We start from the raw sequence: 22,189 nt of genomic DNA, 5'->3' as shown, positions 1-22,189 counted from the left end.
CCCAGTTCCAGACTGTAGCGCCTAGAACCGCACGGCCACTCCGGCCAGCTTGAGTCCTGCCTCAGGCATGGATGTGTGTAATGCCCTTAGGTTAGTTAGGTTTAAGTAGTTCTAGGCGACTTATCAACTTAGAAGTTAAGTCCCATGGTACTCAGAGCCATTTGAACCATTATTTAGAAGGAGTTTGACCGACGGCAGATTGCGATGGCCCGGAGGCTCAGCACCAACGTTTCGGAAACTGCAAGACTTCTCGGGTGTTCGAGGAGTGGTGAGTGTCGTCGATCCGTGGTGAAACCGAGATCAAGCGGTCTTCAGATGTCGTGGGGTTGGGCAGTCACCCTCGTGACACATGAGACACATCATAGGTTGGGCAGACTGTTAAAACACTACAGGCAGCGATCTGTGGTGGAACCGATATCAGACTTTAAGGCTGGGCAACTCTGCCCATCTGAACACAAGCTGCGCAGAACACTCTTCCACAACCGACGACCCATGCGTGTCCTGACATTAACACCAGAGCTTGGGCAACTACGACTGGTGCAGGCACGTGACTGTCGGTGTTGGATGTTGCCCCACTATCACAGTGTTGCATCGTCTGAGGAATCACGATACCTTCCTCGTCGTGCTGTCGGGAGGACCCGAGTCTGTCGTGCTCTAGGAGACCAGCTCCTTCACACCTGTACCGTGTGACCTAGCGGTTCTAGGCACTACAGTCTGCATCCGCGCGACCACTACGGTCGCAGGTTTGAATCCTGCCTCGGGCATGGATGTGTGTGATGTCCTTAGGTTAGTATGTTTAAGTAGTTCTAAGATCTAGGGGACTGGTGACCTCAGATGTTAAGTCCCATAGTGCTCAGAGCCATTTGAACCAATTTGAACACCTGTACTGCAGGATGCAGACGAACTGGCGGTGGCTCCATTATTCTCTGGGGAACATTTATGTCGCCGTCAAATGGTCCATTGAGTTCGGACAAGGCACCTTGATGGGCAAGGAGTAATGTACACTGGTTGCAGACCTTGTTCACCCCTTGATGATAATATTGTCCGATGCCACTGGCATTTTTCAACAAGATAATGTACCGTGTTACAAGGTTCTGAATGTGACGCAGTGGTTCAAGGAATACAGTGGAGAGTTCCCATTGTTGTGCCGGCCCCCACACTCGCCAAATCTGAACCTGATCTAAAACATCTGGGATGTGATTGAATGTGACATCAGATCTCATTATGTGTAATAATTTTATACTGCTGCAGTCACTTTTTACTAATATTTTATTTGGACAATGCATTTCGGCAGAATGCTGAGATCATCAAGTGCGTTATACAGTTACTTATACATCAGCTGATGGTTACCTACATTATCAGCTGATGTATAAGTAACTGTATAATGCACCTTATGATGGCAGCATGCTGCCGAAATTCATTGTCCTAGCAAAATATTAGTAAAAAGTGACTGCAGCAGTATAAAATTATTCCACATAATATTATAATACAATCGCAGACCTCAGACAACTAGCATATAACATGGATAAATTTGAATCAGATCTCATTACCACCGTCCGCGGAATTTCTGGGAATTAACACTACATCTGCACACGCAGGTCACCTAACTCTCTCCAGCGACCTACCAAGGCATTATTACTTCCGTGCCATGGTGTGTCAGCACTGTTATCTGTGACAAAGGTACAGGTTGTTAGGTAGGTGCTCATGATGTACTGGCTGATCAGTGTCTAATATCCCACGTGAGAATGATGCCACATATGGTCTGCCCCAAATCTTTAATAATGTAGTTTGAGGAATTCCCTATTGGTTTCAGTGCACGTCGTTTGCACAATAAGGCACAGAAGGGGTAGAAACTTCATTTTCATATTGTCATGTGAAAAGTCTAGAAAAACTCAACCAAGGCAGAATGAACTATATTAACGCTTTATTCAATGATTTACCCACCAGATTTACTCGGTTGCGTAATAAGTCAATGGGGGTGCTTTTCTGGGAAGAATGACTTAAAGGTAGCAGACAGATTATTCTCAACACTCCTTACATAGCCCAACATGATAAGACCTATCCACATTTAAGACGATATGTGAGTCCCTCAGAGACAACATGTGTTCGTTCCAACTTACTTACGAGCCATCATTAGGTAACTCATATCACAGCACCACTAAATAAGCCTCATTTACAGTATTACTCGTTACTAATGTATAGAGTGTCCAAATAAGGTGGTCGGGATGACCTTTAAGTGTGATGGTAACTTTCTATTCACTCACTACAACTAGTTTCTATTGGTGGATCGATTTTAAAGGCCGAATTTGAGGTAGCTCTGAATAACCTGAGAGAGTACACAGCCCTAGGAATAGACAATGTTACTGCCAAACGTTTCCAACTTGCAGGAATGTACACCGACAAGCCAAAACACTAAGACCACCTGTTTGAAAAGTGGAGCAACACACTATTAAACGCTGCACAGCAGCTATTTCTGTTGAGACGGATTCCACAAGCCCTCGACAGGTCTCCAGAAGTATGTGGCACCCGAGGCCTACTCACAGGTCATCAAATTCCCGCAAGATACGGGACGGTGGTGCGTGCGCACAAAGCTGGCGCTCGATACGTGTTCCAGTGGGTACAGGTCAGGGGCATTTGCCGGCTAAGAGATCAATTTGAGTTCACTGCCACGATCCTCAAACCACTGCAGCACGATTCTGATCTCGTGTCGCGCAGAGTTATACTGCCGGAAGACGTTATCACCACCATAGAAGGCCTCAGCCGTGGAGGGATGCAAGTGATTCACTGCTGTCACGGTCTCTTCGAGTACCACCACAGGTCCCACGGAAGCCCAACCCAGCGTGCTCCACAGCATGATCCCGCTCTCACTGGCCACTGCCTGTGGCACAGTGGACATTTCAAGCAGCCCCTTGCCTGGATGACGGTGTGTAGGGACCCGACCATCAACCTGACGTAGCAAGAAATGCCATTCATTCGACAGGCGACACGTTTCTGTCGATCCACGGTGAAAACTCAGTGATGGTGTGCCGACGGCAGTCGTAACCGTCGGTGTCGCCGGGTCAACACAGGGACACGGGGAGGCCGTGCTCAGTGTTCGACGGTGTCCTTTGGGTGCTGAGCTCGGAAGCTCTCGTGCCTGCACCACAGCTGCAGTCTGTCGTCAGATCTGCCACAGATCGCTGCCCGTCCTAGATTACGCACCGGGCAGAGGTGTTCCAATTACTGGACTAAACGATTATTTTTGATACTCATGACTTTCCTGGTGTAATAATTGATTTATTTTAAACGGTTTGATTGATGCCACGGAACACTTGCGGAATTGTTTGGAAATAAACTGAGGTCTGTTATCATGTAGCTGTTTCTGTGAAGTAAGTAGTTCTGCAGTCTAGGAGTGCTCGAAGAAAGCGAGCGAAAGAAAGCATATATGAGACAGACTACTTGGTGTCTGTGTGGCTAACAGAGATAGTTTACGATAAAATTTTCTGTATTTAATTTTCTAGAAGACAAGAGTGCAAACGGAAGTCACTCAAATGAAGGAAAATCGTTTAATGAAAGAGTATAGAAATTAGATCGCAAATCGAGAAGCTCTACATCTACATCTGAATAACATGCAGTTTTATTGTGTCCAGTGTCCATGTACGACAGTTTACGATTAAACAGGAAGCTATTATTGTAATAAACATATATGTCCAGTTTGCAAGATTATACGAGTGGTCGAAGAGGAAACATACGTAATAGTACGAGTGCAGGAGAGGGCAGCAGCAAATTTCCGCAAACATGAACATAATGATTACCAACTTCTTGCAGGCATCAGTTTGGTGGCAACTATTGCCTGTAGTACGGGCTTTGACTGTATTCCTTTGCTAAGTACATAGCCACTACATACAGACTAAATTCCGTCAAACATTGGAGGCGGAATTGAGGGCTGTCAGCACAGCGGAGCAGCCTGCTCAGTATGTAAAAAAAAAAAAAAAAAAAAAAAAAAAAAAAAAAAAAAAAAAAAAAAAAAAAAAAAAAACCCTCCTGAACGGTACCGACCGGCCGCCGTATCATCCTCAGCCCATAGGCGACACTGGATGCGGATATGAAGGGGCATGTGGTCAGCACACAGCTCTCCCGGTCGCGTCTCAAGTTTCCGAGACTTCTCAGTCAAGTAGCTCCTCAGTTTGCCTCACTAGGGCTGAGTGCACCCCGCTTGCCAACAGCGTTCGACAGACTGGATGGTCACCCATCCGAGTGCTAGCCCAGCCCGACAGCGCGTAACTTCGGTGGTCGGACGGGAACCGGTGCTGCCACTGGGACAATGCCGTTGGCAACTCAGTACATCGAGGTACTGCGAAAGTAGACAGGACAAGCAGCTTCCGCAGAGCCTCTACTTACCCTGGAGCCAGGGAAGAGTGACGTCACGAACTGGTCTTTGTTTCTGAGGCGCCGGAGTCGCAGTGTGCGCGGGGACATCCGACCTCCCCTCATATACTGGAGGCGGGCAGCTTCTCACACCTGACGCCATCGCGTGACCTCGTGTGATTGTAACGGAGTGGCGTTTATCTCCTTGTCTCGTATCTCGAGTGGGTTCCATCAGGTGAGACACTGTGAAATCAGGAGGGCGTCACACGAGTGGGTTTACGTAACGCCAACGGTGACTGCCGCACAGACATTTCGTTGCACAGAATGCGACAAGTCAGAAGGCATCCTGCGTCTCACAAACTCGGCACTGCACGGATGAACATTTTTGTCTGGATCTGAACCTCTATAGTAGCAACCTGTCTGTCTGGGGAACTGGTGTGGTCGTATTTCAGGTGGTTGTTGTCGGGTTCTGTTTCGCTAGAGTGGACATTATGATGTGGATCGGACTGAACTGGACACATACTCCGTGTGAAATTTGTAATTCTTTTGGCGCTGGAAGTATAGCAGATAACGAAAGTGTATTTATTACGCATTTGCAATATGGTAGGGAGAACACAAGTTGTAGGTGTGGCGTCACCGCCAGACACCACACTTGCTAGGTGGTAGCCTTTAAATCGGCCGCGGTCCGTTAGTATACGTCGGACCCGCGTGTCGCCACTGTCAGTGATTGCAGACCGAGCGCCGCCACACGGCAGGTCTAGAGAATCTTCCTAGCACTCGCCCCAGTTGTGCAGCCGACTTTGCTAGCGATGGTTCACTGACAAATTACGCTCTCATTTGCCGAGACGATAGTTAGCATAGCCTTCAGCTACGTCATTTGCTACGACCTAGCAAGGCGCCATTACCAGTTACTATTAATACTGTAAATCATGTACCGTTAAGAGCGACGTTCTTCATTAACGGATTAAAGTTAAGTATTCCACCAGCTACGTCCGTTTTTCTAAATTATAATTTCCTTGTCCTGTTCCAGACCTCACGCCAGCCTGCGTGAGTTAAAACGCGTGCCTTTCGGCTTCCTCTAGTAACCCGGTGTTGGCTCTCCTGCCAACCACAACAGTAGGTTTGACGTGGTCTCAGGGGATATAAAAAGTTCGAAATGTAGACCACAGACCTCAGATCTCTGGCATCAACAGTGGCTCTAACCTGCCTAGGCATCAAGCTGAACTGCATCTGGGCTTCACACGTTTAATTACATCCTGTTTCGAATATACCAGACTTCACCAAGCGTAGTCGCTCCCGACTTTTGACGCAGCAGTCTCTTGTTAACACGTGAGCAGAAGATTTCAGCGGGTGAGGCATCTGAAGCGTGTACTTGTCAGGGCAACAGCTGAACACTATACGTGCAAGTGGTAGCTGAGGACCACAAAGGCAAGCTGCTGTATTATACCGTCACGTAGACCTCAGTGTCTGTGCACACCCTTAACACGTCAAAAACAGACCACCCACTGTCAGCGTTACCTGTCATGGGAAGCAGATGTGTCGCGTACCGAACTACTTTTATGGATGACAAGAGTGTACCTGATACTCAAGTGAACAGAAACCTTGTAACCCAGATACGGCTGCCGTCCTTCAGCAAGGATTTTTACAGAGGAGCCTAAAACTTGTTTTCCTACTTCTTTATTCCGCCTTCCAACAGGTGACGTCAGACAAACTGCACTGTTTCCCCGCATACCCCGGCACGTGCTGCACACCCTCCACCGCTAGAGGCGCCGCCCCCCGTCTGTGGGTGTTTCTTTGTAGAGTGACGTCGGACACAGGCGGTGGGTACATTAATGTGACTGGATCATATATTGATCCACTGTTGTGTCCTACGTCTTTCACTTCCACTCCAGCCCATGCACCACTGTTACCAAATAACAAACATCGAAAGCAAAGAAAATGCACTGCAAACATGACCCTGCCAGATCCAACTCTGATCATAAACTTCCATAATAAAATTTTCTAATGTACTCACTTTATTACCTCCTACAATAATAGTGTTGTTGTTGTTGTGGTCTTTAGTCCGGAGACTGGTTTGATGCAGCTCTACATGCTACTCAATCCTGTGCAAACCTCTTCATCTCCGATTAACTACTGCAACCTATAGCCTTCTGAAACAGCTTACTGAATTCATCTCTTGGTCTGCCACTACGATTTTTACCCTCCGCGCTTCCCTTCAGTACTAAATTTGTGATCCCTTGATGCCTCAGAATGTGTCCTACAACTGATCCCTTCTTCTAGTCAAGTTGTGCCACAAATTTCTCTTCTCCCCATTCTGTTCAGTACCTCCTCATTAGTTACGTGATCTACCCATCTGATCTTCAGCGTTCTTATCTAGCACCATATTTCAAAAGTTTCTATTCTCTTCTTGTCTAAACTGCTCATCGTCCATGTTTCACTTCCATACATGGCTACTCTCCGTGCAAATACTTCCACAAAGGACTTCATGACACTTAAATCTATACTCGATGTTAACAAATTTCCCTTCTTCAGAAACGTTTACCTTGCCATAGCCAGTCTACATTTTATATCTTCCCTACTCCGACCATCACTTATCTTGTTCCCCAAATGGCAAAACTCATCTACTACCTTAAGTGTCTCATTTCCTAATTTAATTCACTAGGCATCACCCGATTTGATTCGACTACATTCCATTATCCTCGTTTTGCTTTTGTTGATGTTCATCTTATGTCCTCTTTTCAACATACTGCCCGTTCCGTTGAACTGCTCTTCCAAGCCCTTTGCTGTCTCTGACAGAATTACAATGTCATCGGCAAACCTCAGATTTTTCATTTCTTCTCCCTGGACTAATTCCTACTTCAAATTTCTCTTTTGTTTCCTTCACTGCTTGCTCAATATACAGATTGAAAAACATCGTTGACAGGCTACAACCCTGTCTCACTTTCTTCCCAACCGCTGGTTCCGTTTCGTGCCCATCGACTCATAACTGCCGTCCGGTTTCTGTACGAATTGTAAGTAGCCTTTCGCTCCCTGTATTTTACCCTGCCAACTTTAGAATTAGAGAAAGGTTTTGATAATATTGACTGCAATACTCTCTCTCAGAGTCTACAAATGTTATAAACCTAGTTTTCTTTCATTAACCTACCTTCTAAGATAAGGCGTAGGGTCAGTATTGCCTCGCGTGTTCATATATTTCTCCTGATTCCGAACTGATCTTCCCCGAGGTCAGCTTCTACCAGCTTTTCGATTCCTCTGTAAATACTTCGTGTTAGTATTTTGCAACCGTGACTTATTAAACTGACAGTACAGTAATTTTCACTTGTGTCAGCACCTGCTTCCTTTGGAATTAGAATAATTATATTGTTCTCGAAATATGAGGGTATTTCGCCTGTCTTATACGAGGGTTATTCCAAAAGTAAGGTCCGGTTATAAAAAAAATCAAAACTAATATGTTTTTTCTAAACAATTGTTTTATTTACATTCCTTACATCTTTATCTATTTTTCTACATAACTTCCATACTTATTTAAACATTTGTCACATCGTTCAACAAGCTTTTGAATGCCCATGTTATAGAAATCGGCCGCCTGTGACGATAACCAGTCCTTAACTGCTTCTTTCACTTCATCATCTGTGTCGAAGCGCTTGCCGCCGAGAAACTCCTTTAAGTAACGGAACAGGTGGAAATCACTTGGCGCCAGGTCCGGACTGTAAGGAGGATGGTCCATCTTTTCCCATCCAAATTTCTTGATCAGAGCTTGCGTTTCATTTGCAGTGTGGGGTCTGGCATTGTCATGCAACAACAAGATTCCAGACGACAAAAGACCACGTCGCTTATTCTGGATTGCACGTCGAAGTTTAGTCAGGGTAGCGCAGTAGGCGGCTTTATTAATCGTTGTTCCTCTCTCCATAAAGTCGACTAACAATACTCCACGTCTATCCCAGAACACACTCGCCATAACCTTACGTGTTGAGATTGTCTGCTTTGCCTTGACCTTGACTGGCGATGACGTGTGACGCCATTGCATTGACTGACGTTTAGACTCTGGAGTGATGTGAGAAACCCATGTCTCATCCCCTGTGACAACATTGTCTAAAAGACTGTCACCTTCCTTATGATATCGCTCCAAAAAATCAAGAGCAAAAGCCATTCTTTTCATTCGTTGGGGCTCAGTAAGCAGCCTGGGAACCCAACGGGCACACAATTTGTGAAACTTCAAATGTTCAGACACAATTCTGTACAAAGTTGTTCTACTCACATTCGGAAAATGCATGTCTACGTCTGTAATAGTGAATCGGCGATCTTCACGAATATTTTTGTCAACCGCATTGACCAAATCGTCTGAAATCACTGATGGTCGGCCACACCGTGGTTCATCGTGCACATTATCCCGTCCTTCATTAAAAGCTCGCACCCACTTGCGCACTTTACTGTCGCTCATTATGTTAGGACCGTACACTTCAGTAATCTGCCGATGGATTTCCGCCGCTGAATTGTTTCTTGCAGACAAAAACCGTATCACTGCCCTTACTTCACAATCGGCGGGCTGATCAATTGTCTTAAACATTGTAAAGTGACACTGTGAACTACACTCAGCAACAGTAACAAAGCGAATGGCGGCGTTTGACGCGCAAGGCTTGCCGGGAGTTGGCGCGCATGCGTGTTTTGTCATTGGCGCCAAATTTCAATAGTTACGGCGAATCGGACCTTACTTTTGGAATAACCCTCGTATATCTTGCTCACCAGATGGAAGAGTTTTGTCATGGTTGGCTCTCGAAAGGCTATCAGTAGCTCTGACGGAATGCTGTCTACTCCCAGGCCTTGTCTCGATTTCAGTCTTTGAGTGCTCTGTCAACTTCTTCAGGCAGTATCACATCTCCCTTCTCATCCTCCTGTATGTTCTCGATAATATTGCCCTCAAGTGCATCTCCCTTATATAAACCCTCTATATACTCCTTCACATTTGTGCTTTCTCTTCTTTGCTTCAGACTGGTTTTCCACCTGAGCTCTTGATGTTCATACAGGTGGTTCTCTTTTCTCCAGAGGTCTTTTTAATTTTCGAGTAGGTGGCATCTGTCTTACCCCTAGTGATATATGCTACTACATCCTTACATTGTCCTCTAGCCATTCCTGCTTAGCCATTTTGCACTTCCTATCGATTTTATTTTTTAAATATTTGTCTTACCTTTCGCTTTCTTAATTTCCTTCATTTTTATATTTTCTCCTTTCAGCAATTAAATTCAATATCTCTTGTGTTAAACATGGATTTCTACTGACCCTCGTCTTTTTACCTACTTGATCCTCTGCTGTCTTCACTATTTCATCTTTCAAAGCTACCCATTCTTCTTCTGCTGTATTCCTTCCCCTGTTCTTGTCAATCGTTCGCTAATGCTCTGTCCGAAACCCTCTACAACTTCTGATTCTTCAATTTATCCAGGCCCGATCTCCTTAAATTCCCACCTTTTTGCGGTTTCTTCAGGTTTAAATCTGCAGTTCATAGCTGATGAATTGTGGCCAGAGTCCACATCTGCCCCTGGAAATGTATTAAAATTTAAAACCTGGTCTTACCACTATGTAATCAATCTGAAACCTTCTGGTGTCTCCAGGCCTCTTCCATGTATACAACCTTCTTTCTTCATTCTTAAACCAAGTGTTAGCTATGATTAAGTTAAGCTCTGTGCAAAATTCTACCAGGCTGCTTTCCCTCATATCTTACCTCCAGTCCATGTTCACCAACTACTTTTCCTTCTCTTCCTACTATCGAATTCCAGTCCCCCATGATTATCAAATTTTCGTCTCCCTTATCTATCTGCATAATTTCTTTTATCTTATCATACATTTCTTCAATCATATCTTCATTTGGGAGCTAGTTGGCACATAAACGTGTACAATTGTGGTAGGTGTGGGCTTCGTGTCTATCTTGACTATAATAATGCATTCACGATGCTGTTTGTAGTAGCTTTTCCGTGTTCCTATTTATTATTCATTTCTAAACCCACTCCTGCAATACCAGTATTCATTTTGTGTTTATCAAGCTGTATTCACCTGACCAGAAGTCCTGTTCCTCCTGCCATCGAACTTCACTAATTCCCACTATCACTTTAACTCATCAATTTCCCTTCTTAAGGGGACATGCTCGTGAAAATGACCAAAAATTTGAAAAAAAAATTCTTGGTCTATAGAAAGGAGTATTTCATGCTGATTTCAAAAATGTGTAGTTTTTGATCATTACATTTTCCGTTCGTTCTAAAATTGAGGTTGAACGTAATGTTGCACTGGAGCCACGCCCATCTGTCAGTTTGAAGTGCGTAAGAATACGTGATGCACTATTTTGTTCTTCTGTTTTTCCATCGTTAGTTACGTATCGTTAACACAGGTGTATTCTAGAAGGCACTGCCTCCAGGAACCAAAGCACAGGCATGTCTAAAAGGCTATGGTTCGAACGTAAACAAAGATCTGAGAATACATGATTTCGATATTTCGCATGCGTGTGGTTTCGTAGTTATTGTGTGTTGTTTTGTTTCTGTATGTTTGTGTTTCCTGTGCTACAAATGCCAAGAGTAAAGAAATTTAGCCCCAAATGAATGTTTCGCGACAACCAGTTCCAAACACAACCGAATAATACACACCAGATGGTTCAAATGTCGCCCGTGGGAACTGTGTCTACAGGCAGTGCTTCGAGACGTAAACTTTCGCTTTCTGAATGTGACAAGAACAACCCTAGTAATATTGTGAGCAGCAGTAACGATGGAAATGTTATTGTGAACCGAAATATGCCGTCAAGACATTTGGAGAGTACTGTCAAATGTAAGTACTGCGATTGTGAAGATAGTATTGATGTTTCTGAGGACATTTCAGCAAGGAAGGACCTTTCAGGTCGGTTAGAGATTGCCTGTAACTCGTGTGTGATGGACAGTGATACTATGACATTGTCAGTAAATGATAGTCGACATTACAATGTAAATATTCAGCTTGTTTATGCAATGCCATGTAATGGAAGGGGAAGGAGAGCTGCCCAGACTTTTTGTGCAGTGATGGATGCGCCTCCACCTCCACTGAGGTTTGACAGATACAGTAAATTAATACATAATGCTTTATGTGGTGTAAGTGAACATTCCATGAAAAGAACAGCAGAAGAAGCAGTAGCCTTGTCTGAGAATACAGACATTGTAGCAGCATTTGATGGATCTTGGCAGGAGAGAGGTCATACTTCTCTGAATGGGGTTGTAACTGCCACGTTTATTGAAACTGGTAAGATACTAGATTATGAATGTCTAACAAAGCACTACCAGGGTTGTTCAAGTAAATTTATTGGCACCCATGTTTGTGTAAAGACTTTGATGGCCCAAGTGGAAACATGGAAAGTAAAGGAGTTCTAAGCATTTTTTGAAGATCAGAGGTCAGTTGTGGTGTGAGGTATGTAGACTACCTTGTGGATGGAGACTGTAAAGGATACACTACTGTTGTTAATGACAGACCATATGGGGACAATCTGATAGAAAAGCTTGAACGTGTTGGGCTTCTACAAAAAAGAATGGGAGCTCAGCTGAGAAAATTGTGAGAAGACTTCAGTATAAAAAAAAACTGTCGGACGGAAAACACATAGGTGGTCCAGGTCGCCTTACAAAAAGTGAAATTGATTCTTTGGCTCAATATTATGGACAAGCAATGAGGAGAAATGTAGGAGATTAGGAGAACATGAGACGAGCTGTTTGGGCAACATGGCTTCACAGAGTCTCAACAGATGAAACCCCACAGCTTGGTGCGTGTCCAAAAGGGGAAGATTCGTGGTGCAAGCACTGAGTGAGCAATGCTACAGGCATACAATATAGCCACAAGCATTCCCTACCACTTGCTGTAATGGAGGCAATTAGGCCTGTATGTAGGGATCTGGCAAGTAAAAATCTGCTATGTATCCATGGTCTCTCTGGGAATGCAGATGAAAGCTTCAACAGCTGTATACGGGAGAGAATATCCAAAACTGTGTTTGTTTGGCTGACACTGCTGAAGGTTGGTGTAATGGATGCAATAATAACATTCAATGATGGTGCAATTTCAAGGATCAATGTTATGAAGAAATTGAACATCCAGATGGGAAGGAATATGGCTTCAGCTCTGCTATTGATAAGCGGCGGGTAACCGAAGCAGAGACAGCTCCAGAAGCTGCTGCCAAGAAGTCAAGGATAGAGGAAAGAATGAAGAGAAAGAGTGTGGAGGATAAGGAAACAGGAGGACAACCAGCTGGAATGTTCCAAAGGAGCATAGTGGTAAGTCAATAAATCGGTAAATCTTCTTTCGCGATTTAGCGAAAACTTAAATTTTGATCATGCAGGTACACTTTCCTCCCAAATGACTGAAGTCAAACTCACAAAAATTGATACAGATATTTAGAATGACCTCCTCTACCTCTCCTGAAAAATTTATAACACTATGATGATGTCGGTGATATTTGAGCAACATTTTTAAATATTTTTGTTGTGGTATAGTAAATTACTTGTCTTTTTGACAGATCAGCATGAGGGAAGGAAACTGGAGGCGTAAAACACTTTTGTGAAAGTTGTCTGTACTCTGACTCTATTTCCAAGCTATGCAGTTAGTGGTTCGAAAGAAAATGGTACTGCAGTGAAATAGGGTTCCGTTTTTTATACTATTATATTGTTGCCAGTACCAAAATATAATAAATATCTCAGTGATTTTTTGGGAAATGCTTTGAATAATGACCCTAATTGTATGTAAGAATTTTGAGCTATTTCTCATTTATAGATCATTTTCAATATGAGGGTGAAGCTAATGCTAAAAATGCAGCCAGTTGAGGGGCGTGTCCCCTCAAGTTTTCTAACCTACCAGCTCTGTTAAGTGATCTGACGTTCTAGGCTCCAATCCTTAGAACGTCAGTTTTGTTTCTGCTGTTAACGACGTCCTCCTGAGTAGTTCCGGCCCAGAGATCCGAATCGGGGACCTTTTTACTTCCAGAATATCTTACCGAAGATCATTTAACCATATAGTAGAGCCGGATGTGCTCGGAAAAATTACGGCTTTCAGCTCTAATGCTAGGCCGTTTTGGTTGATGTTACAACTCAAGATCAGTCAATGATCCAGACTGTTGACCCTGCAACTACTGAAAAGACTGCTGCCCCTCTTCAGGAGCCACAAGTTGTGGTTGCACCTACGGTACGGCTATCCTCATTGCTGAGACATGCAAGCCTCCCCACCAACGGTAAGGCCCTTGGGGGGACGATAGTAGTAATCATACCTACAATGAATGTGTTAATTTTATGTAAACATATTCAAATTTTATAATTAATGGCTTAATACTGGAATAAGATAAAATGGAAAAAATGTTATGGTAGCAGCTGCATTGGAACCGAAGCTGCAGAAGGCCAGTCTGTGCACTTCACCAGTGAGCACTGCACCAATGGCTGCCAAAAATCGCTCATACTGTACCCATAAATCTTCAGAGAGTGCTTTACCTTTTCATTTAGCTTATTGAGGCAAAAATGTTCTAGGAATTTGGAAGGGGCATCTACCGTCTTGTACTCAAATAGTTTGAGCCAAATTGATGATAACCATCCTATACCCCCCCTTACTGCATTTAAATTTGGAGTAGGTCTTCCTAACTTCTTAGCTCTCACTTTCTCCTCCAAAGATCTAGTGTTAAAGGGCCTCCTTAAAGGATCACCTAAGGAATTCGCGTTGTTGCTTGCACAGTGCGATCAAAGAGAAATGCTAACCTGGCGCTGTGAGCGACGTGGCATCCCTAGTGTGGGAAGCGATGAGTCGTGTCAGAGCACAAGAAGTGCGAGTTTATCGGAGCGTTGGTAGCTATCATTTCGGCGGTCGACACTAGCTTACGGTTACCACGGAGAGAGCGCTACAGGACATGTCTCGTCCGATTCATATCCGTACTTTTGGACACAAATGGCACACTCTTAATGTGATGTGTGGCTCGTATTTGGAGAGAAAATGCGTAACTCACGTGCGATGTTTAGAGTGCACCCAAGCACACCAGCAGACCACCGCCGGCTGCCACTGTGTCCAACTGTGCGGCCCAGCAGAACTCTTTCTTTCACTTGAGATACATTATAACACTGGACGGGAAACTATACAAACTCTACTTTCTGGCTGGCACTCGTGCTCAAGCCTCGGTATACATAATGGTAACGCGTGCCATCAGCCGTCGTGGCAGTTCACGACGTCTGAACAACTGATTTTATATCGGATAAAGTAATGAGGTATTTGTTTTTATCATGGGATAAATTCCAATTTTGTGTTTCCCCGCGTTCTCGTGTTTCTGTTACTGAAATTATAATAAGCTTAGACTGTTGTTGTTGTTGTGGTCTTCAGTCCTGAGACTGGTTTGATGCAGCTCTCCATGCTACTCTATCCTGTGCAAGCTTCTTCATCTCCCAGTACCTACTGCAACCTACATCCTTCTGAATCTCCTTGGTGTATTCATCTCTTGGTCTCCCTCTACGATTTTTACCCTCCACGCTGCTCTCCAATGCTAAATTGGTGATCCCTTGATGCCTCAGAACATGTCCTACCAATCGATCCCTTCTTCTAGTCAAGCTTAGGTATACTATGTGATCAAAAGTACCCGGAACCAGGCTGAAAATGACGTTCGTGACGCCCTCCACCAGTAATGCTGGGATGCAATATGGTGGTGGCCCACCCTTAGGCTTGACGACAGTTTCCACTCTCGCAGGCATGTGTTCAGTCAGGTACTGGAAGGTTTCTTGGGGAATGGCAGCCCATTCTTCACGGAGTGCTGCACTGAGGAGAGGTATCGATGTCGGTCGCTGAGGCCTGGCACGAAGTCGGCCTTCCAAAACATCCCAAAGGTGTTCTATAGGACTCACGTCAGGACTCCGTGTAGGCCAGTCTATTACAGGGATGTTATTGTCGTGTAACCACTCCATCACAGTCTGTCCATTATAAAGAGGTGCTCGATCGTGGTGAAAGATGCAATCGACATTCCTGAATCGCTCTTCAACAGTGGGAAGCACGAAGGTCCTTAAAACATCAATGTAGGCCTCTGCTGCGATAGTGCCACGCAAAATAAGAAGGGGTGCAAGCCCCCTCCATGAAAAACACGACCACATCTGTTGTCACTAAACACGCTGGCAGATGACGTTCTCCGGCATTCGCCATACCCACACCCTGCCATCGGATCGCCACATTGTGTACCGTGATTCGTCACTCCACACATCGTTTTTCGACTGTTCAATCGTCCGAGGTTTACGCTCCTTACACCAAGCGAGGCGTCGTTTGGCATTTACCGTCGATATGTGTGTCTTTTGCGCAGCCGCTCGACCATGAAATCCAAGTTTTCTCAACTCCCGTCTAACTGTCACTGTACTTGCAGTGTATCCTGATGCAGTGTGGAATACCTGTGTGGTGGTCTGGATAGATGTCTGCCTATTACACACTACGACCCTCTTCAATTGTCGGCGCTCTCTGTCAGTCAACAGACGAGGTCGACCTGTACGCTTTTGTGCTGTACGTGTCCCTTCACGTTTCTGCTTGACTATGACATCGTAAACTGTGAACCTAGGGATGTTTAGGAGTGTGGAAATCTCGCTTACAGACGTATGACACAAGTGACACCCAAACACCTGGCCACGTTCTACGTTCGTGAGTTCTACAGAGCGCCCCGTTCTGCTCTCTCACGATGTCTAATGACTACTGAGGTCACTGATATGGAGTACTTTGCAGCAGGTGGCAGCGGAATGCATCTAATATGAAAAACGTATTTTTTGGCAGGAGTCGAGATTCTTTTGATCACATAGTGTGGACGTCAGGCTATACTACAGATGAGTCCAATATCTCCAGCAAGGTATCACAACGACAAGTGAACTGAGACCTTTAAACTTAATGTAGACTGTGGGCTACGGTACCGGCCATCCTCTTGCAGCAACTAGCATCGCATCTTTGAGTTAAATCATTAATAATATTCTAATAAAAAGGTGCAAAACACACACACACACACACACACACACACACACACACAGTCTGACAGAAAGGTGAAGCGGCCAAAAGACATGGTCAGTGGCGAATGTAACTTCGCAAACTTACGCACTACGGGTAGTAAGTAAATGATTCTAGAACTGCAATTCTCCGTGACAGATGGAGCCGCCACCAGGCTACACTAGTTTTTGCTGGTGTTTAGTGTTGTTGCCACACACGGTAACATGGAGAATCGGTGCGAACAGTGTAGCATCTCCATGTCCTTCAGTTGCCATTAAGGATCTGACATACTCATGTGATAGAGCGTTATCAGGACCTGAGATTTTCTCCCGTTCGTAGGTATTATAAATGCAAAAAATGTTTCAAATGGCTCTGAGCACTATGGGACTCAACATCTGAGGTCATCAGTCCCCTAGAACTTAGAACTACTTAAACATAACTAACCTATGGACATGACACATACATCCATGCCCGAGGCAGGATTCGAACCTGCGACCGTAGCGGTCGCGCGGTTCCAGACTGAAGGGCCTAGAACCGCTCGGCCACACCGGCTATAAATGCATTCAGACATGTTGAAGTACAGCTTTCTGTTAGTAAACCAAGCGAGAAATTCCGCCACAGTCTTTTCCACAGTTCACTGCTGTCCCTCCTTCCTGCGGATGATGGCGTTTATCGGAGGAAGCTGACGGTGCTCTCCGCTGAACCGCTCTGTGGGGTCCCGCCCACTCGTCTCTGACAGGGTGCCTTCTCGGATAGCTATGCAGCAATTCAAGCAAATCACATTAATAGTTTTTGTTACAATGAAGAAGACTGACAATATTTCAGCGATGGGCGACATGCAAGCAGTCGGCATCCTTCACTGTACACGACGTCCACGTGAGCATTCGGACTCGCTGATGAGCCACTGCCGCCGTTAATATGACTGGTCAGCTAGGCCCCTGCCAGCGCGCGTCTCCCACTCTCCGGCCGGCGCTTACGTTCTCTGCTTGTAGAGGCCGCCCCTGCCGCCCGCGCTCCCAGCCAGCCGGCTATTGGCTGACGCCGCCTCACAGCCTTCTCTGCTCTAGCGTTCTTCATCTTCGTTCCGGCCCTCGTCCTTACGCCGGAACACGTTCAGTGCTTTGAGAATGTTGGCGCCCTACTGCACCTAGTCGCCCAGCACGTGATCGAAGTTTATTCTCCGTTGAGTTTGCGATGTGAGTATAACCTACTGGGTTGCATAGCTGTAAAATTTTCTGAGCTACGCACACGTCTGAAAGGATGCGCCAGCTGACTTTCCCACAATAACCACTCTGCAGTGAAGGACAGCATCTAATTCATTACTTTTCAATAGATTGTCAAAATGAACAGTGATCCTATTAAGACCTGTAGGAAATATTTTATCTTTAATTTGTAATTTTATTTCGCCAGACATTATTTTATGACTAACTATCTGTTTTTAGAATGGTTGCTGACATGCTTTAAGACCGTATATTGCTAATTCACATCCCTTCATTTTGACACTACGGCTCACAGTATTATAATTATAAATTCCTTCCATTTTCACTATGTTTATTAGTTTATAAGACTGGGATGGAACATACGACATAGCAATGCCTGTAAAAATTGTCACATCTAAATAAAAAAATCTACATATGAACTTCATAGATAATATTTCATAAATATGCACAACTACTGTGCCCTCTGGACTTTTTTTTAGCGTTGATCTGTAAGAACTATTATGTAAAATGGTTCAAATGGCTCTGAGCATTATGGGACTTAACATCTATGGTCATCAGTCCCCTAGAACTTAGAACTACTTAAACCTAACTAACCTAAGGACATCACACAACACCCAGTCTTCACGAGAAAATCCCTGACCCCGCCGGGAATCGAACCCAGGAACCCGGGCGCGGGAAGCGAGAACGCTACCGCACGACCACGAGCTGCGGACAACTATTATGTAATGTATGTAAACGTAAGTGTCTTATTACACCAGTAAATCATATCTGTGCATCATGTACTATACATGTCAGTTAACGATTATTGCAGCCTACTCATTGAAAATCGTTTCAATAAAGACATGTGGCTGGTCAATAGTACATCGCCTGAGGTGACACTCTTTGCCATTCCACTTGCGCAACAACTTCTTTAGGAAGAACCCTCCTACCACATCTTTGCACTGGCGTTTACCCTGACCATGGCAACCACGTGTTTACCTATCCACTCTACAACAACTTCAGTGGAAAGAAGCCTGCTGCCGCATCTTTGGAACGGCGTCCACTACGGCAACCAGTGGTTCCAAATGGTTCACTAACAGGCCTTGAGAGGGTAACCCATGTATCGTCAAAACGAAGTTCATTTATCCTATATGTTTAAATATTTTTAACGGTTCTTATTTTACAATAGCTGTTAAACAAGCTAAGTTTAGTGTATGTTTATTTTCCTTTCTTGGCAATGTTCTTTTAACTAGGAAAGTTTACACTGTTATTCGACCTATAACCCATTGGTTAGTAATGACATCATTCCGTCAGAAGTGGGCGGAGCCTCCATTATATATAGTAAGACGTGCACTGGTTTCTCCAGTAGTGATTCTCCAGCAGAAGGAGGTCCTTACTCATTGGTAATTCATCGTTTTATAGCTTCATGTATTTTCTTTAATGTATGTAGCCCTCTAATTAAAGCTTTGTATACAACTTGTAGGTCTGAAGGTGACCACAGTAGTGGTCGAAAGCGGTCACCGTAATAAATAAATTGTGATCAAGACTGTTTTTGATAGTAAGCATCTAATTCGTTTTAGCTGTAGGCGATGCACTGTACTCGTTAACCTCTGACTCATGTGGCCGAGCGGGATGGCGTGTCACCCGAGTGGTACTTCGTGAACCCCGCAGACTCCCACACACGGGTTTGTTCCCGCCGGCCCGTTGGCTCGCCTTTGCGCTCAGAACTCCCTCTCCTCGCTTCGGCGCTGCAGTGCAGACGCGGCCTCCGCCCCCGCTGCCGACGACGCCTCCCGGACGCTGCCAAACGCCGCCCGCTGCCCTCAGTGCGTCCTTGGCTGATCCCGAACGACGCAGAACGGAAAACTACTGGGCAGATGTAACACGTGTCCATTTCCGATAACAGGGACTGGCTTATCAGCTCATCGTTTACTGTTAGCGCTCGTTGCCAGCTGCGCCTTGCGCAGATAAAGCCGGCTTACTTCGAGCGCAGATTCGTCACGACGAACTCGGAGTGTCTTTCTCTACAAAAAATGCAGATTTTTTTTCACATTACGATGTAAATCTTAAAGATACATAAATTCATTATCGCGTAGCTGTCTATCCACCGATCGAAGCCTTAGAAAAGGCCGGCCGGTGTGGCCGAGCGGTTCCAGGCGCTTCAGTCTTGAACCGCGCGACCGCTACGGTCGCAGGTTCGAATCCTGCCTCGGGCATGGATGTGTGTGATGTCGTTAGGTTTAAGTAATTCTGAGTTCTAGGAGACTGATGACCTCAGATGTTAAGTCCCATAGTGCTCAGAGCCATTTTTTTGATCTCAGAAAGATTTCCGACGTTTCACGTTTCTGAGGTGTCCTGTGTCCCTTTCCAAACTGAGCGAGACAGAAAATTCGAACTGTCTCTCAATATGATCCACTTCAGTCAGCCACTCCTGGTATCGTCCGTATCACTGCAAGTTCGCTCCAGTCCTGCCGCGCAGATGAATTCCAGTTGACATGTCAAAATAGTGTGGTATTAAACAGACGAAACAGGTCAGACTCTTTCAGTAAATTATTTTATATTAAACTCTATGTATCTAGAATTTATATCCGAATTGTCGGCCGTTACGGCACGAGAGTTCTACGTAAAAATATATTTTTTCTGGTTCAGCTCCAAACAACTCTACATTTGTTCCTCGAAATGTTCGAGAACTCAAGCTCAGAGTGCTGTGCTTCGAATGAAACTTCCCGGCAGATTATAATTGTGTGCCGGACCGAGACTCGAACTCGGGACCTTTGCCTTTCGCGGGCAAGTGCTCTACCGACAGGGCTACCCAAGCACGACTCACGCCCCGTCCTCACAGCTTTAATTCCGCCGGTACGTCGTCTCCTACCCTCCAAACTTCACAGAAGCTCTCCTGGAAGATAGGAGACGAGGTACTGGCGGAATTAAAGCTGTGAGGACGGGGCGTGAGTCGTGCTTGGGTAACCCTGTCGGTAGAGCACTTGCCCGCGAAAGGCAAAGGTCCCGAGTTCGAGTCTCGGTCCGGCACAGAGTTTTAATCTGCCAGGAAGTTTCATATCAGCGCACACTCCGCTGTAGAGTGAAAATTTCATTCTGTGCTTCGTATGTTTGTCAATCCCCACACAACTTCAGCGACACAGCGTATGGTGATACATGAATTAGGGGACTTGTGAAGCTTCACTTCTTTGGATGGGTGACCATGCAGGCCGCCATGCGCTGTTGCCATTTTTCGGGGTGTGCTCAGCCTCGTGATGCCAACTGAGGAGCTACTCGACCGAATAGTAGCGGCTCCGGTCAAATAAAACCATTATAACGACCGGGAGAGTGGTGTGCTGGCTCCACGTCCCTCCACAGAGGATGACACGGCGGTCGGATGGTCCCGGTAGGCCACTCGTGGCCTGAAGACAGAGTGAAGCTTCACTTCTGAAAGATTGGAGCTTCCAGTTACGGGAGTTACGAAGCATCACCTCTGCGACTGACAGTACACTTTGCACTCTGAGCCTCTGGCTCTCAAACGGTTCTGAGTCCGCCCCCGGTAGCTGAGTGGTCAGCGCGACAGAATGTCAGTCCTAAGGGCCCGGGTTCGATTCCCGGCTGGGTCGGAGATTTTCTTCCGCTCGTGGACTGGGTGTTGTGTTGTCCAAATCGAAAGTCGCCGTAGTGGCGTCAAATCTAAAGACTTGCAGCCGGCGAACGGTCTACCCCACGGGAGACCCTAGTCACACGACGGTGACAAACGGTTCTGAGACCAAGGTTTTCTCATGCAGATGTAGGGTCACAGCCATAACTTTTTAAAAAATTTATTTCCTTACGGGGCGTGGCCACGCGGCCATCTCAAACTGCAGTGTGACGTTTCTAGTGTTATTTTTAACAATTCTGGATATACAGCGTGGACCATTGATAGTGACCGGGCCAAATATCTCATGAAATAAGCATCACACAAAAACTACAAATAACGAAACTCGTCTAGCTTGAAGGGGGAAATCAAATGGCGCTATGCTTGGCCCGCTAGATGGCGCTGCCATAGGTCAAACGGATATCAACTGTGTTTTTTTAAACAGGAACCCCCATTTTTTATTACATATTCGCGTAGTACGTAAAGAAATATGAATTTTGTCGTTCGACAACTTTTTTCGCTTTGTGATAAATGGCGCTGTAAGAGTCACAAACGTATAAGTACGTGCTATCACGTAACATTCCGCCAGTGCGGATGGTATTTGTTTCGTGATACATTACGCGTGTTAAAATGGACCGTTTACCAATTGCGGAAAAGGTCGATATCGTGTTGATGTATGGCTGTTGTGATTAAAATACCCAACGGGCCTGTGCTATGTATGCTGCTCGGTATTCTGGACGACATCCAAGTGTCCGGACCGTTCGCCGAATAGTTACGTTATTTAAGGAAACAGGAGGTGTTCAGCCACATGTGAAACGTCAACCACGACCTGCAACAAGTGATGATGCCCAAGTAGGTGTTTTAGCTGCTGTCGTGGCTAATCCGCACATCAGTAGCAGACAAATTGGGCGAGAATCGGGAATCTCAAAAACGTCGGTGTTGAGAATGCTACATCAACATCGATTGCATCCGCACTGTATTTCTATGCACCAGGAATTGCATGGCGACGACTTTGAACGTCGTGTACATATCTGCCATTGGGCACAAGAGAAATTAC

This window comes from Schistocerca americana, chromosome 11, assembly GCF_021461395.2.
Source record: "Schistocerca americana isolate TAMUIC-IGC-003095 chromosome 11, iqSchAmer2.1, whole genome shotgun sequence".
Lineage (NCBI taxonomy): Eukaryota > Metazoa > Arthropoda > Insecta > Orthoptera > Acrididae > Schistocerca > Schistocerca americana.
The sequence above is the reverse complement of the archived record's forward strand: the minus strand, read 5'-3'. Positions refer to the sequence as shown.